Source organism: Nannospalax galili, unplaced genomic scaffold (assembly GCF_000622305.1).
Source record: "Nannospalax galili isolate Female #2095 unplaced genomic scaffold, S.galili_v1.0 scaffold39, whole genome shotgun sequence".
NCBI classification, from domain to species: Eukaryota; Metazoa; Chordata; class Mammalia; order Rodentia; family Spalacidae; genus Nannospalax; species Nannospalax galili.
Window position 1 is genome coordinate 3967319 of NW_008346683.1, and position 10312 is coordinate 3977630.

The following is a 10312-nucleotide window of genomic DNA, read 5'->3' on the forward strand; positions in this document are numbered from 1 at the left end:
AAGCAAAAACAAACAAACAAAAAAAAAGAGTCATCATTCAAAGAGGCATGACTGCCCAAGGAACCACCTTTCATGGAAGCCAGGGAAGAGTCACCTGGTTATGGTTACATACAAGTCTCTGGTTTAGCCATCCATATAATGCCTGCTGAATAGTCCACTGTCAGCAACCACATGTGAACTCACCTGACAAGTGGTACCTCAGTCCATGGGGGAAAGGAGGAAAGTAATCTTTTATGTTTGGTTGACTTTATGAAATAGTGTCCAGACACTATTAAAACATTGTCAGCTCAAAGCAATAAGCAGTTCCAAATGTATTGGTGGGTTTGCACTGTTAGGCCTTCCCAGTTCCCTCACCAGGTAAGCATGAGGTTTGTCCAAAGACTTGGAAGATAGGGAAGGCTTAACTAAGTTCACCATATGGGGCCCATTTCAGGTCACTGAGCAGGCATAACCATCGGTGGCAAGCAATAGACACATCCTGAGGTTGACAAGGCTGATGGAAAGCCCTCCTGCTCAAAGGCACAACCTTGGCTGGAGTGAAGACTCTGGCGGATGGTTTTGCTGCTAATGTATTTATGGAATGAATGTATTTCATTCAAGTCTGTATTCCTCTAGGAAGGACTGAAATAAATTTTTAATAAAAATACTTTCTCATCTTTTCTGGAAGGAGATGAACAGGTGTTTGAAGGAAATCAAGTAAAACTTGAGTCTGAAGTTAAAAGAGAAAGCTTTTCTTGGTTAATTTAGCTCTGAGATTTTTCTATTTAAAAAAATTTTTTTATTTTATGTGTGTGAGTGTATTGCCTACATGTAGGTAAGCGCACCCGTGTCGTGCAGTGCCCACGGAGGTCAGAAGAGGCTGTCACATCCCCTGGAACTAGAATTATGGACAGTTGTTAGCTGCCATGTGGGTGCTGGAAATCGAACCCAGGTCTTCTGCAAGAATAACCAGTGTTCTTAACCGCTGAGCCATCTCTCCAGCCCTGAGATCATTTCTTAATTGTGAGTGCTTCGAGAAACTGCTCCTGGGATTTCTAGCTCTCTCCACCTGCCCTCTTCCTAAGGTGTGTACCTTAGTGCCTTCTTGGAAGACTAGCATGTTTACAGCAGAGGTTGGGTGGCTATGGGTGACTGCTAACACTGGGTCATGAAGCCTCATCTGGGCAGCTTTCATGCCTGGAGCAGCTCCAAGGTTAGCCTTCTGCCAAAGGCAGCAAGCTTCCCTGTTAGCAGGAAACCATCGGTGCCAGAACTAATGCCTTCCTTTATCAGTAGCACACACTAGATTAAATTCCTATGTTGCCCTGAACAGAGATGCTCCCCCAAATAGGAAAGCCTAATGTCAAAAGCCCTAAAAGCACGAGGAAGTACAGAAAACAGTCACTTGAAGTGAGGGTATAGCAGGTATTTTTTTCAACTGTTGCTTCTATTTTTTTTTTTTTTTTAATTTTTAAATCATTCTCCTAAGATCAGTAAGCACCCTTTGACAGGATTTACTCTGACCATCTCTGCTCAGTTGTGGTCTTATCCTCTGCTGCTTCTGGGTCAGTGCTCACATTGACAGGCAGTGTATGAGTGGGCTCTTGAGCCCTGCTGAACATTCTCTTGTCTGGAATTTACTCTGTGATGATGCCAGTCCAAGGTGTGAACTACCTAGTCAGCTTGCATCCTCAGGCACATTGAAGGATGACCTCTCCACATACACAAACCATCAGTCTGTGTGGACTGAGTTGTCTTCTCCCATTTATGTTGAAGTCTATAAACTCGAATATCAGAATGTAGAAATTATTTGATCACATAATTAGGTTAAAATGAGAGTCTTAGACTGGGCCTCACTGCAAAGATTAGTGTTTTTAAGAACAGAGAAGTTTTGGTACAGGAAGAGGATGGATACCTGTAAGTCAAGGAGAGAGCGCCTTCTCTTAGCCCCCAAACAGCCCTGCCAGTGCCCTGATCTGAGATGCTCAGGCTCTAGAACAATGAGATAGTATCTGCTGTGTAGGGCTTGCAGTCTGTAGTCTTATCCTGGCAGCCCTGGCAATACTAATCGTACCTCTAAGGATAGCGTGAAGAGTAGCTTCCAGAATAATCAGTAGGAGCAACGTGAAAGGCAGTTACTGTAGTGTCTGCCTTGCCACCAGCAGAGTAGTACCTGAATGGGCAGACAGCACCTGGATGACTTGTTCCTTGGTTGTTTTTTTTTTTTTTTTTTTTTTTTTTTTTTTTTTTTTTTTTTTTTTTTTTTTGAGACAGTCTCTCCTTGTAGACCCAGCTGTCCTGGAGCTCACTATGTTTTTTAATGTATACACTAGAGGGTCATCCAGCCCAATCAGGTTTTTAGAGACCTTAGGCAAGGATAGGTTTCTTTTCAGAAATTGTTGGTTCTGTAGTTAAGAGTACTGGCTGCTCTTGTAGGACCCCAGTTGGGTTTCTAGCACCCACATAGTGGCTGACAGTCCATAACTCCCATTTCAGGAGACCCAGTGTCCTCTTCTGGCCTCCCCAACATGGCTACACTTACATATATGCAAGCACTCATACATATAAACCAATTTGAGGCATTGTAGAGGGGATGATAAAATTGGGACTGTGCCCTGGCCCGTGGATTCTCAAAAATTTGCAGTACATTCAAGATCTGGCTTCACATACAGATTGCCCAAGGAATATGAAGCCTCAGGTGTCTAGCCAGCCTGCTGGGCTTCTCTGGCCATCCTGGAGTAGTTTCATGCAGGATCCTGCAAGTGCAGATGCAGAAAGCTGGGGTCAGGCAAGCAGTTAAATTACTTAGGAGGGCATGGTCTAAGCAACATGTCATTAGAGGATTCATCTCTTTGCAACATCACAGGATGTACTTTCACAGACCAGATGACATGGGCCACTCAGTGTGACCTCAGTGCAATCAGGAAACAGAAAAAACACTTGATGTGTAAGGCTGCTGCTGGCATAGTGTGGCCAGGTGGTTTATAGTAATTTATAAGTAGGAATATATTAAATAGTAGAAGAGCAGTAACAGTCACATATCAAGGATTACATACTGTGTGTCATTGTGCTGTACTTTTTATAGTGCTGGCTGCCCCAAGTTTACACTAGTGTCACCACAGACCCTGAACTATATTGTTACCATGTCTGTGCTATAACTAGCCCATAGCAGATTGTCAACTCCATTATAATCATTGGGACCCACCACTCACTGTCATTGATTGGAATACTGTTACATTGCTGTTAACTGTAGGCACAAAATGTTAAAATCCAGGCGCAGTAAAAAAGTCATGCCTGAGAGAGGAGTAAAGCAAAGTGTACAGGTAAGCCTGCTTCAGTGGTATAAAAGCCAGCCAGGTGCTGAAGAAATCAGATCATACATTTGAAGCAAGACTACCCACTTTAGAATGCCAAGCTTACCAAATCACTGATAGGTTTTATTGTATTTATTTTATTTTATGTATATGGCTGTTATGCCTGCATGTAAGTGCACCCATGTTGTGTAGTGCCTGTGGCAGGCAGAGAAGGGTGCTGGATCACCTGGAACTGGAGTTATGGACAGTTGCTAGCTGCCGTATGGGTGCTGGGATTTGAACCTGGGTCTTCCACAAGAGTAGCCAGTGCTCTTAACCGCTTGAGCCATCTCTCTAGCCCAGATTTTTATTATTTTAAATTACAACGCTCATGATTATTTGTGGCAGACATTGTCCTAGTACCTTCTAAGTAACACAGTCTAAACAAAGGACCTGTAACCAGTATTTTACACACACAACTGAGTTATAGAGAAGTTAGATCTTAGGCCCACAGTTACAGAGCCAGGAAGAGGCAGAGCCAGGATTTAAAGTCTGCATCTAACTGCTGAGTTCATTGGTTTTCCAGTGGCCTATTTGTAACGGGATCTTACATAGCATATATCTGTCTGGGTAGTGTTTGATCTTAAATGTCCTCCAAAAGCCCATGTGGAATCTTTGTCTTCAGCCAGTGGCACTGCTGGGAGGTGGTGGAACCTTTAGGAGATGGGACTTCATGCAAGGAAATTCAGTCCCTGTGGTTGTGCCCTTGAAGGATGGGTACTAGGCCCACCCTGGGCCTTCTCTCTGCTTCCTGGCCCCCGGAAAGAGAGCAGCTTCTGCTCCTCCAGGTCCCACCTCCATGGTATACTGTTTTATCACAGGCCCCAGAGCAACAGGGCCAACCAGAAAGAACCCCTTGAAACCATGATCCAAAACGAATCTTGGTAGTTAATTATTCAGTTAATTATTTTGTCATACTGATGGAAAGCTAACACACCAGGCAGCTACAAATCTTCAAAGGAAATCACAAAACCTGAAACTTGCATTTAAAAATGCATTTATATCCATGTAGCTGTGGGGCTCAAGGTTTGTTGTGTAGCCCTCTCTTGCCACCACAGCCCTTTCTATTCTGCTGCACATGGGCTTTGGCGTAGAACCACCATAATGCTCAGTTTATGCCCAGAATGGGGGAGAAAGTCATTTGAGATGAAAGGTAGTTGCTTTAGGAATATGTGTATCTTGCAGTCCCTCATTGGTCGGTAAGGACTATTTCCCCTTAGCTAGTGTTGCCTGGTGACACAATGGACACATGGTCCATTGTATTAGTTATTCTTCTGTTGCTGTGATAAAAACACTGACCAAAACAACTTTAGAAGGAAGAGTTTATTTACATTTATGGTTTCAGAGGGCTCAGAGTCCATCATGGTGGCAGGAGGTGGCCAGACCAGGGAGCAGGAAGCAGAGTGCTCACATCTTTAAGCAGGCACAAGAAACAGTTACTGGAAATCTAGCAAGGCTTAAGAACTCTCAAAGCCTGCCCCCAGAGACATGCTTCTTCCTGTAAGTCCAGACCTCCTAAAACACCATGAAACAGCGCCACCTACTGGGGACAGAGTGTCCAAGTACTTGGAGCCTATGGGGGACATTCTCATTCAAACCACCAATACATGTTGATTATCACTCAGCATAGGGATAAGGTTTTTATTATTATTATTATTTTTTGGTCTTTTTGAGATAGGGTCTCCCTGTAGCCCCAGCTGGCCTGGAACTCACTGTGTAGACCAGGGTGGGCTTAAACTCACAGAGATCCGCCTACCTCTGCCTCCCAAATGCTGGGATTTCAGTCGTGTGCCAGCACGCCCAAGGATACATTTTATCCTAATTTTCTAGATGGTGGAAATGAAGTTCAGAAGAATTAGTTTTATGTACATCGTGTTCCGTGACTTACTGCCTGAGATGACTTTAAAATGTATTTTTTTTCTTCAGGGGTTTACTCTGTTTTTTTTTTTTTTTTTTTTTTTTTTAATGTGTGAGCCAGGGTGGTGGCACATGAGCACTTGCGAGGCAGAGGCAGGGGGATCTCTGAGTTTGAGGCCACCCTGGTCTACACAGTGAGTTCTAGGCCAGCTGGGGCTACAAGGAGACCCTGTCTCAAAAAGACCAAAAAAAACAACCCCCCCCCCAAAACCCTATGTGTGTAAGTGTATTACCTGCATGTGTATAAGTGCACCAGTGTTGTGCAATGCCCAAGGAGTCAGAAGAGGGTGTTGGATCCCCTGGAACTGGAGTCACAGAGGGTTGTCAGCCACCATGTGGGTGCTGAAATTCAAATCCCCGCCCTCTGTAAGAGCAGCTAGTGCTCTTGACCCCTGAACCATCTCTCCAGCCCCATTTCTTCTGTATTAATCTACAGAAGCACAAATTGTTTTGACCCCTCACTTCACACTGCTACCTATACTGTCTGCGTGTTTGTGCTGTGCTCATGGAGTATTTTTATAGGCAGAGAACCTTTTGGGTCACTGTATTGCATCTAATTGAATAGTGACAGTTGACACTTGGCTCTGAAAAAGGAATTCAGAAGTGTGGAGGATAATATTCAGTTAGGGACTCTTTGAACATGCCGGACCCAGTTATGTGATAGCATAGAGGAAAGAACAGGGCCACTTTTTATGTGATTGCTAGCATGCAAAACATATTTCATGACTAAGAAATAGCATTCATTTAGCATGCATTTTTATTTGAAAAAGAACTATTTTAGACTTTAAGGGGTGAGGGTGGGTGCACATAAACAGAGCAATGTCTTGGACCAGGACATTCAAGCCAAAACAACTATTAAGAAGGGAAAGGAACACAAGTGTGTTAAGTCCCTACTGCATGTAAGGATTTTCACAGGAACAGCCTCATGGGCGTTTCACTGAGGCCTGAAGTTGACAGGTGTGAGGGCAGTTGTTATGGTACAGGACAGGAATTCAGTCTGTTCTAGTTCTGCATCCCATGCCTTCCCCAGAGTCTTCCACACACCAGTCATTCGTGTTTGTGGAGTCTTTAACTTGGTGGTTCTGTTCTCATTTTGGTAGTTTATAATGATCGCCCAGATTCTGATAAGACTCAAAAAAATGCCCTGGCATTCTGAAAACACCAGGTTATGAAGTATCAGATTGTGGGGGAGGATTTTTTATGACACACATAAAACCAAATCATATTACTTCACCGTAAACTGAATGAGGGAGAATACTAAGCAATTACAAAGTGAAACATTAAATCCAGTTATGGAACGCAGAGCATAGTGTTCTTGTTTGCGTCTCCATTGTTGTGACAAAATAACACTAACTTGGGGAGGAAAGAGTTTTTTCAGCTTACGCCTCCTGGGTCACACAGTTCATCAGGGAGCCCAAGGTAGGCTTGCTCCTCTGGCCCTTGCTCAACCTGCTTTCTTTTAAAATATTAAAAATTTTTAAACATATTTTAAAAAATATTTCGTTATTTTTATTTTATGTGTATGAGTGTATCGCCTGCATGTATGTGAGTGCACTCGTATTGTGCAATGCTGCGGAGATCAGAAGAGGGCTTCAGATTCCCCTGGAACTGGAGTTAAGGACAGTTTGTAGCTGCCATGTGGGTGCTGGGAATCGAACCCGGGTCCTCTGCAAGAGCAGTCAGTGCTCTTAACCGCTGAGCCACCTCTCCAGCCCTCAAGATACTTTCTTATACAACATAGGCCCATCTGCCCAGGGTGGCACCACTCACAGTGGGCTGGGCCTTACCACATCACTCAATCAAGAAGCTGCCCCCACAGACTTGGCCACAGGCCAGTCCAATGGAGGCAATCCCCAGTTGAGCCTCCCTCAACCCAGGTGTGTGAAGCTGACACTAAAGCTATCCAGCACAACTGACCCCTTGTCAACTTGAGACACAAACACATCACTATTAAACCATAACCTTTCCATTTCTTGTCCCCAAGACACGATGTTAACATTAATATCACAACATAAGACAGTACAACCTTAAAAGCCTCAAAGTCCTTAAAAAAAATCCAAACACTTAAAAGTTCACAGTCTCTTTTAAAAGTCTCTTAACTGGGCTCCTGTAAGATCCAAAACAAGTACTGTCTTATTTCAAAGGGAAGAATCCGGCACACCTAAGCAAAACCTAAGTCCATCAAAATAGTTCAAGACTGGACAATCTGGGATTCACTCATGATTTTCTGGGCTCCAAAGGGTTTTAGCAGCTCCACTTCCACAGCACACAGCTCATCTTGCAGACCCAGGCTGCCTCCATTCTATACCTGCTTCTGCCCTTGGTAGTCATCCTAAGTCCTGACATTTCCAAAAAGATGGGGTCTCCACTGAAACTGAGGCTGCACTCTCACCAGTGGCCTCTTCTGACCTCTCAGGGTGCAATGCCTCAGATTCTCTCCATGACCCTTCAATCTTGGGGTCTTCACTGCAATTGAGGCTGCACTTTCACTGATGGCTTTTCCTGGCCTCTCAGGGTACCAAGCCTCAGTTGCTGTCTGTGAGCCCTTCATGTTTTCAATACCAGAACCATGCAGGAGACTCTTACAGATCACCAAATCCTGCTTCCTGTTTGAGGTGGAGCCTCTGGCCCCCTCTTGACCACAACTTCCGTGTACTGACCCTGAGGAAATACTTTCTGGAAGATTTCCTAATAAAGCAAAGGTTTTACTTCAGGTTCTGGTCTCTTAAGCACAGCTGATTCTTCAGCCCCAGCTGACCAGAACCCACAGATTCTCAATTCAAAATACCACACAAATGGCTTCATAAGCCAGGCCTCCATTGTCCACAACTCTTTCAGCATCACTGTTCCAAGCTCCACAGCAACAAACTGAACACTCAATGGCTTTTCCAGCTCAAAATTCCACTCGCTTCCACAATCCTCCAAAGTCAGATTTGTCACAGCAGTGCCCTACTCTCTGGTACCAATTTCTAACCTAGTTTCTCTGTTGCTGTGACAAAACACTCTGACCAATATCAACTTGAGGAGGAAAGAGTTTTTTTGGCTTACATCTCCTGGGTCACAGTTCATCTGGGAGCAGGAACCTACAGGCAGGAGCTAGAGCACAGGCCATGGAGGAATGCTGCTTACTGGTTTGCTTCCCGATCCCTACTCAGCCTGCTTTCTTATACAGCATAGGTCCACCTGCCCAGGGGTGGCACCACCCACAGTGGGCTGGGCCCTCCCATATCACTCAACAATCAAGAAGATGCTCCACAGACATGGCCACAGGCCAGTCCAATGGAGATAATTCTCCAATTGAGGCTCCTTCTATCCAGGTGTATCAAGTTGACACTAACGCTATCCAGCACATGGACATCATAAGGAAGTGGGAAGTGAGGAGGCTGCTCAGAGGGAGTGAGAGTTAGGCTGAACTCTTAAAGTATGAATGCAAGTTAATCAGAGAAAAAGGACTCATTTTCCATATGGAGGGAAGATCATAATAACTTAAGTTTCTATGAGACAAGCAACATTTACGTTTGCTTTCCGACTGCACAGTGCTCAGCTTTCTCATGCTGCCGTGCCTTCCTGCTATGATGGTTTGTACCCAACAAACCACTTGGTACTTCTAACATACCCCTTGTTTATCAGATCTGTGTTAGTGATGGAGGCCTGGACCTGGAGATCCTTAAACATCATGAAGTTATCCACTGCCTCCCAAAAGGTTCCATTCAGGTGGTCTGTTCAGGTCATCTCCTACCCATGTGCTGGGAGCCAACCACTCGCCTCATCATTTCCAGATGGCATCTAGATGCCAGGCTGCCTGATGCAAGCTCCTGGGAAATACTGACTTCTACATGTAGCCCTAAACATGATCTTCAACCATTATCCTCCACTTCCCCCAGAGACAGTAAAACTGTCAGCTTCCTTCCACTTTCTCCCTTATAAACAACTGAGTGTGGTGGTATGTGCCAGTAATATCAGAGCCTGAGACATGAGGATTGTCGCATATGAGGCTAGCCTGGGCTACAGGAAGACACTCTTAGAAAAATGGAGAGAGGAAAGTGAATTGGGCTGAAAAGGAGACATTTCCGTAAAGGACCCGAGTGCTGTCCCAGCACGACCAAACTGTACCGAGCTTCTCAGTGAAACAGGTCTTAAGTGACCCACCCTTACAGAAAAATTATCAAGAAATTAACCGAAAAGGCAAAAACTGAAACCATTTTTGGTTTGGAGTGTTGCTCTACAGGGTTTGTGACTATCCAACCCTCTTGCCTCCTCAGTGCTGGGATTATAGTGTGCACAACCACACTTGTAACAAAAAGCATGAAACTTGATAGCTCCTATGAATGTTAAGAACACCAATTTCAAAATGTGAGAATGCTGCTGGGTTTGGTGGCTCATGCCTTTAATCCCAGCACTGAGGAGGTAGAGGCAGGTAGATCTTGATGAGACTGAGGCCAGTTGGATCCACATAGCAAGTTCCAGGCCAGCTCAGGCTACAGGAAGACCCTGTTTTAAAAAGACACCCCCGCCCCACCCCGCTGCCAATAAACCAAACCAAAAAAACCGTGAGAATGCCTTATGTATTTTAGTATCTAAATCATAAAACTTATGGAAAGTGTCCCATGAAGCTAAATAAAACAAATGCAGTACTGTAAAATTCTTAAATTGATCCCTATAAATCCACTAGTCAGCATCCCTGGAGTATTTTTATGGAGCACGACAAGTAAAGAGATTAGAACTGGTTTTTTTTTTTGAATGATGAAGTAACTATGGGGAAACATGTCCATTCTGGAACCAGAAACTTGGTCTTGCGCATGCTGTCAACATTCCTGTGAGTTCCTACGAGCAAGCTCCTGGGAAGACTGTTTGTCATCATTCACCACTCTGAATTCAGTCTTTCAGTCCTTTTCTTTCACAATGGCCCGAGCTCTGGGTGGTGGAAATTTAATATAGGAGTCCTAACCAGAGACACACTCTGCAGTCTCTTATTGTCTACACTTTGGCCAGTTGTGGCCATCTGTGTTAACCATCCTTTGTTGCATCACACAAAAAACAAAAAACAAAAACAACTTACTGGC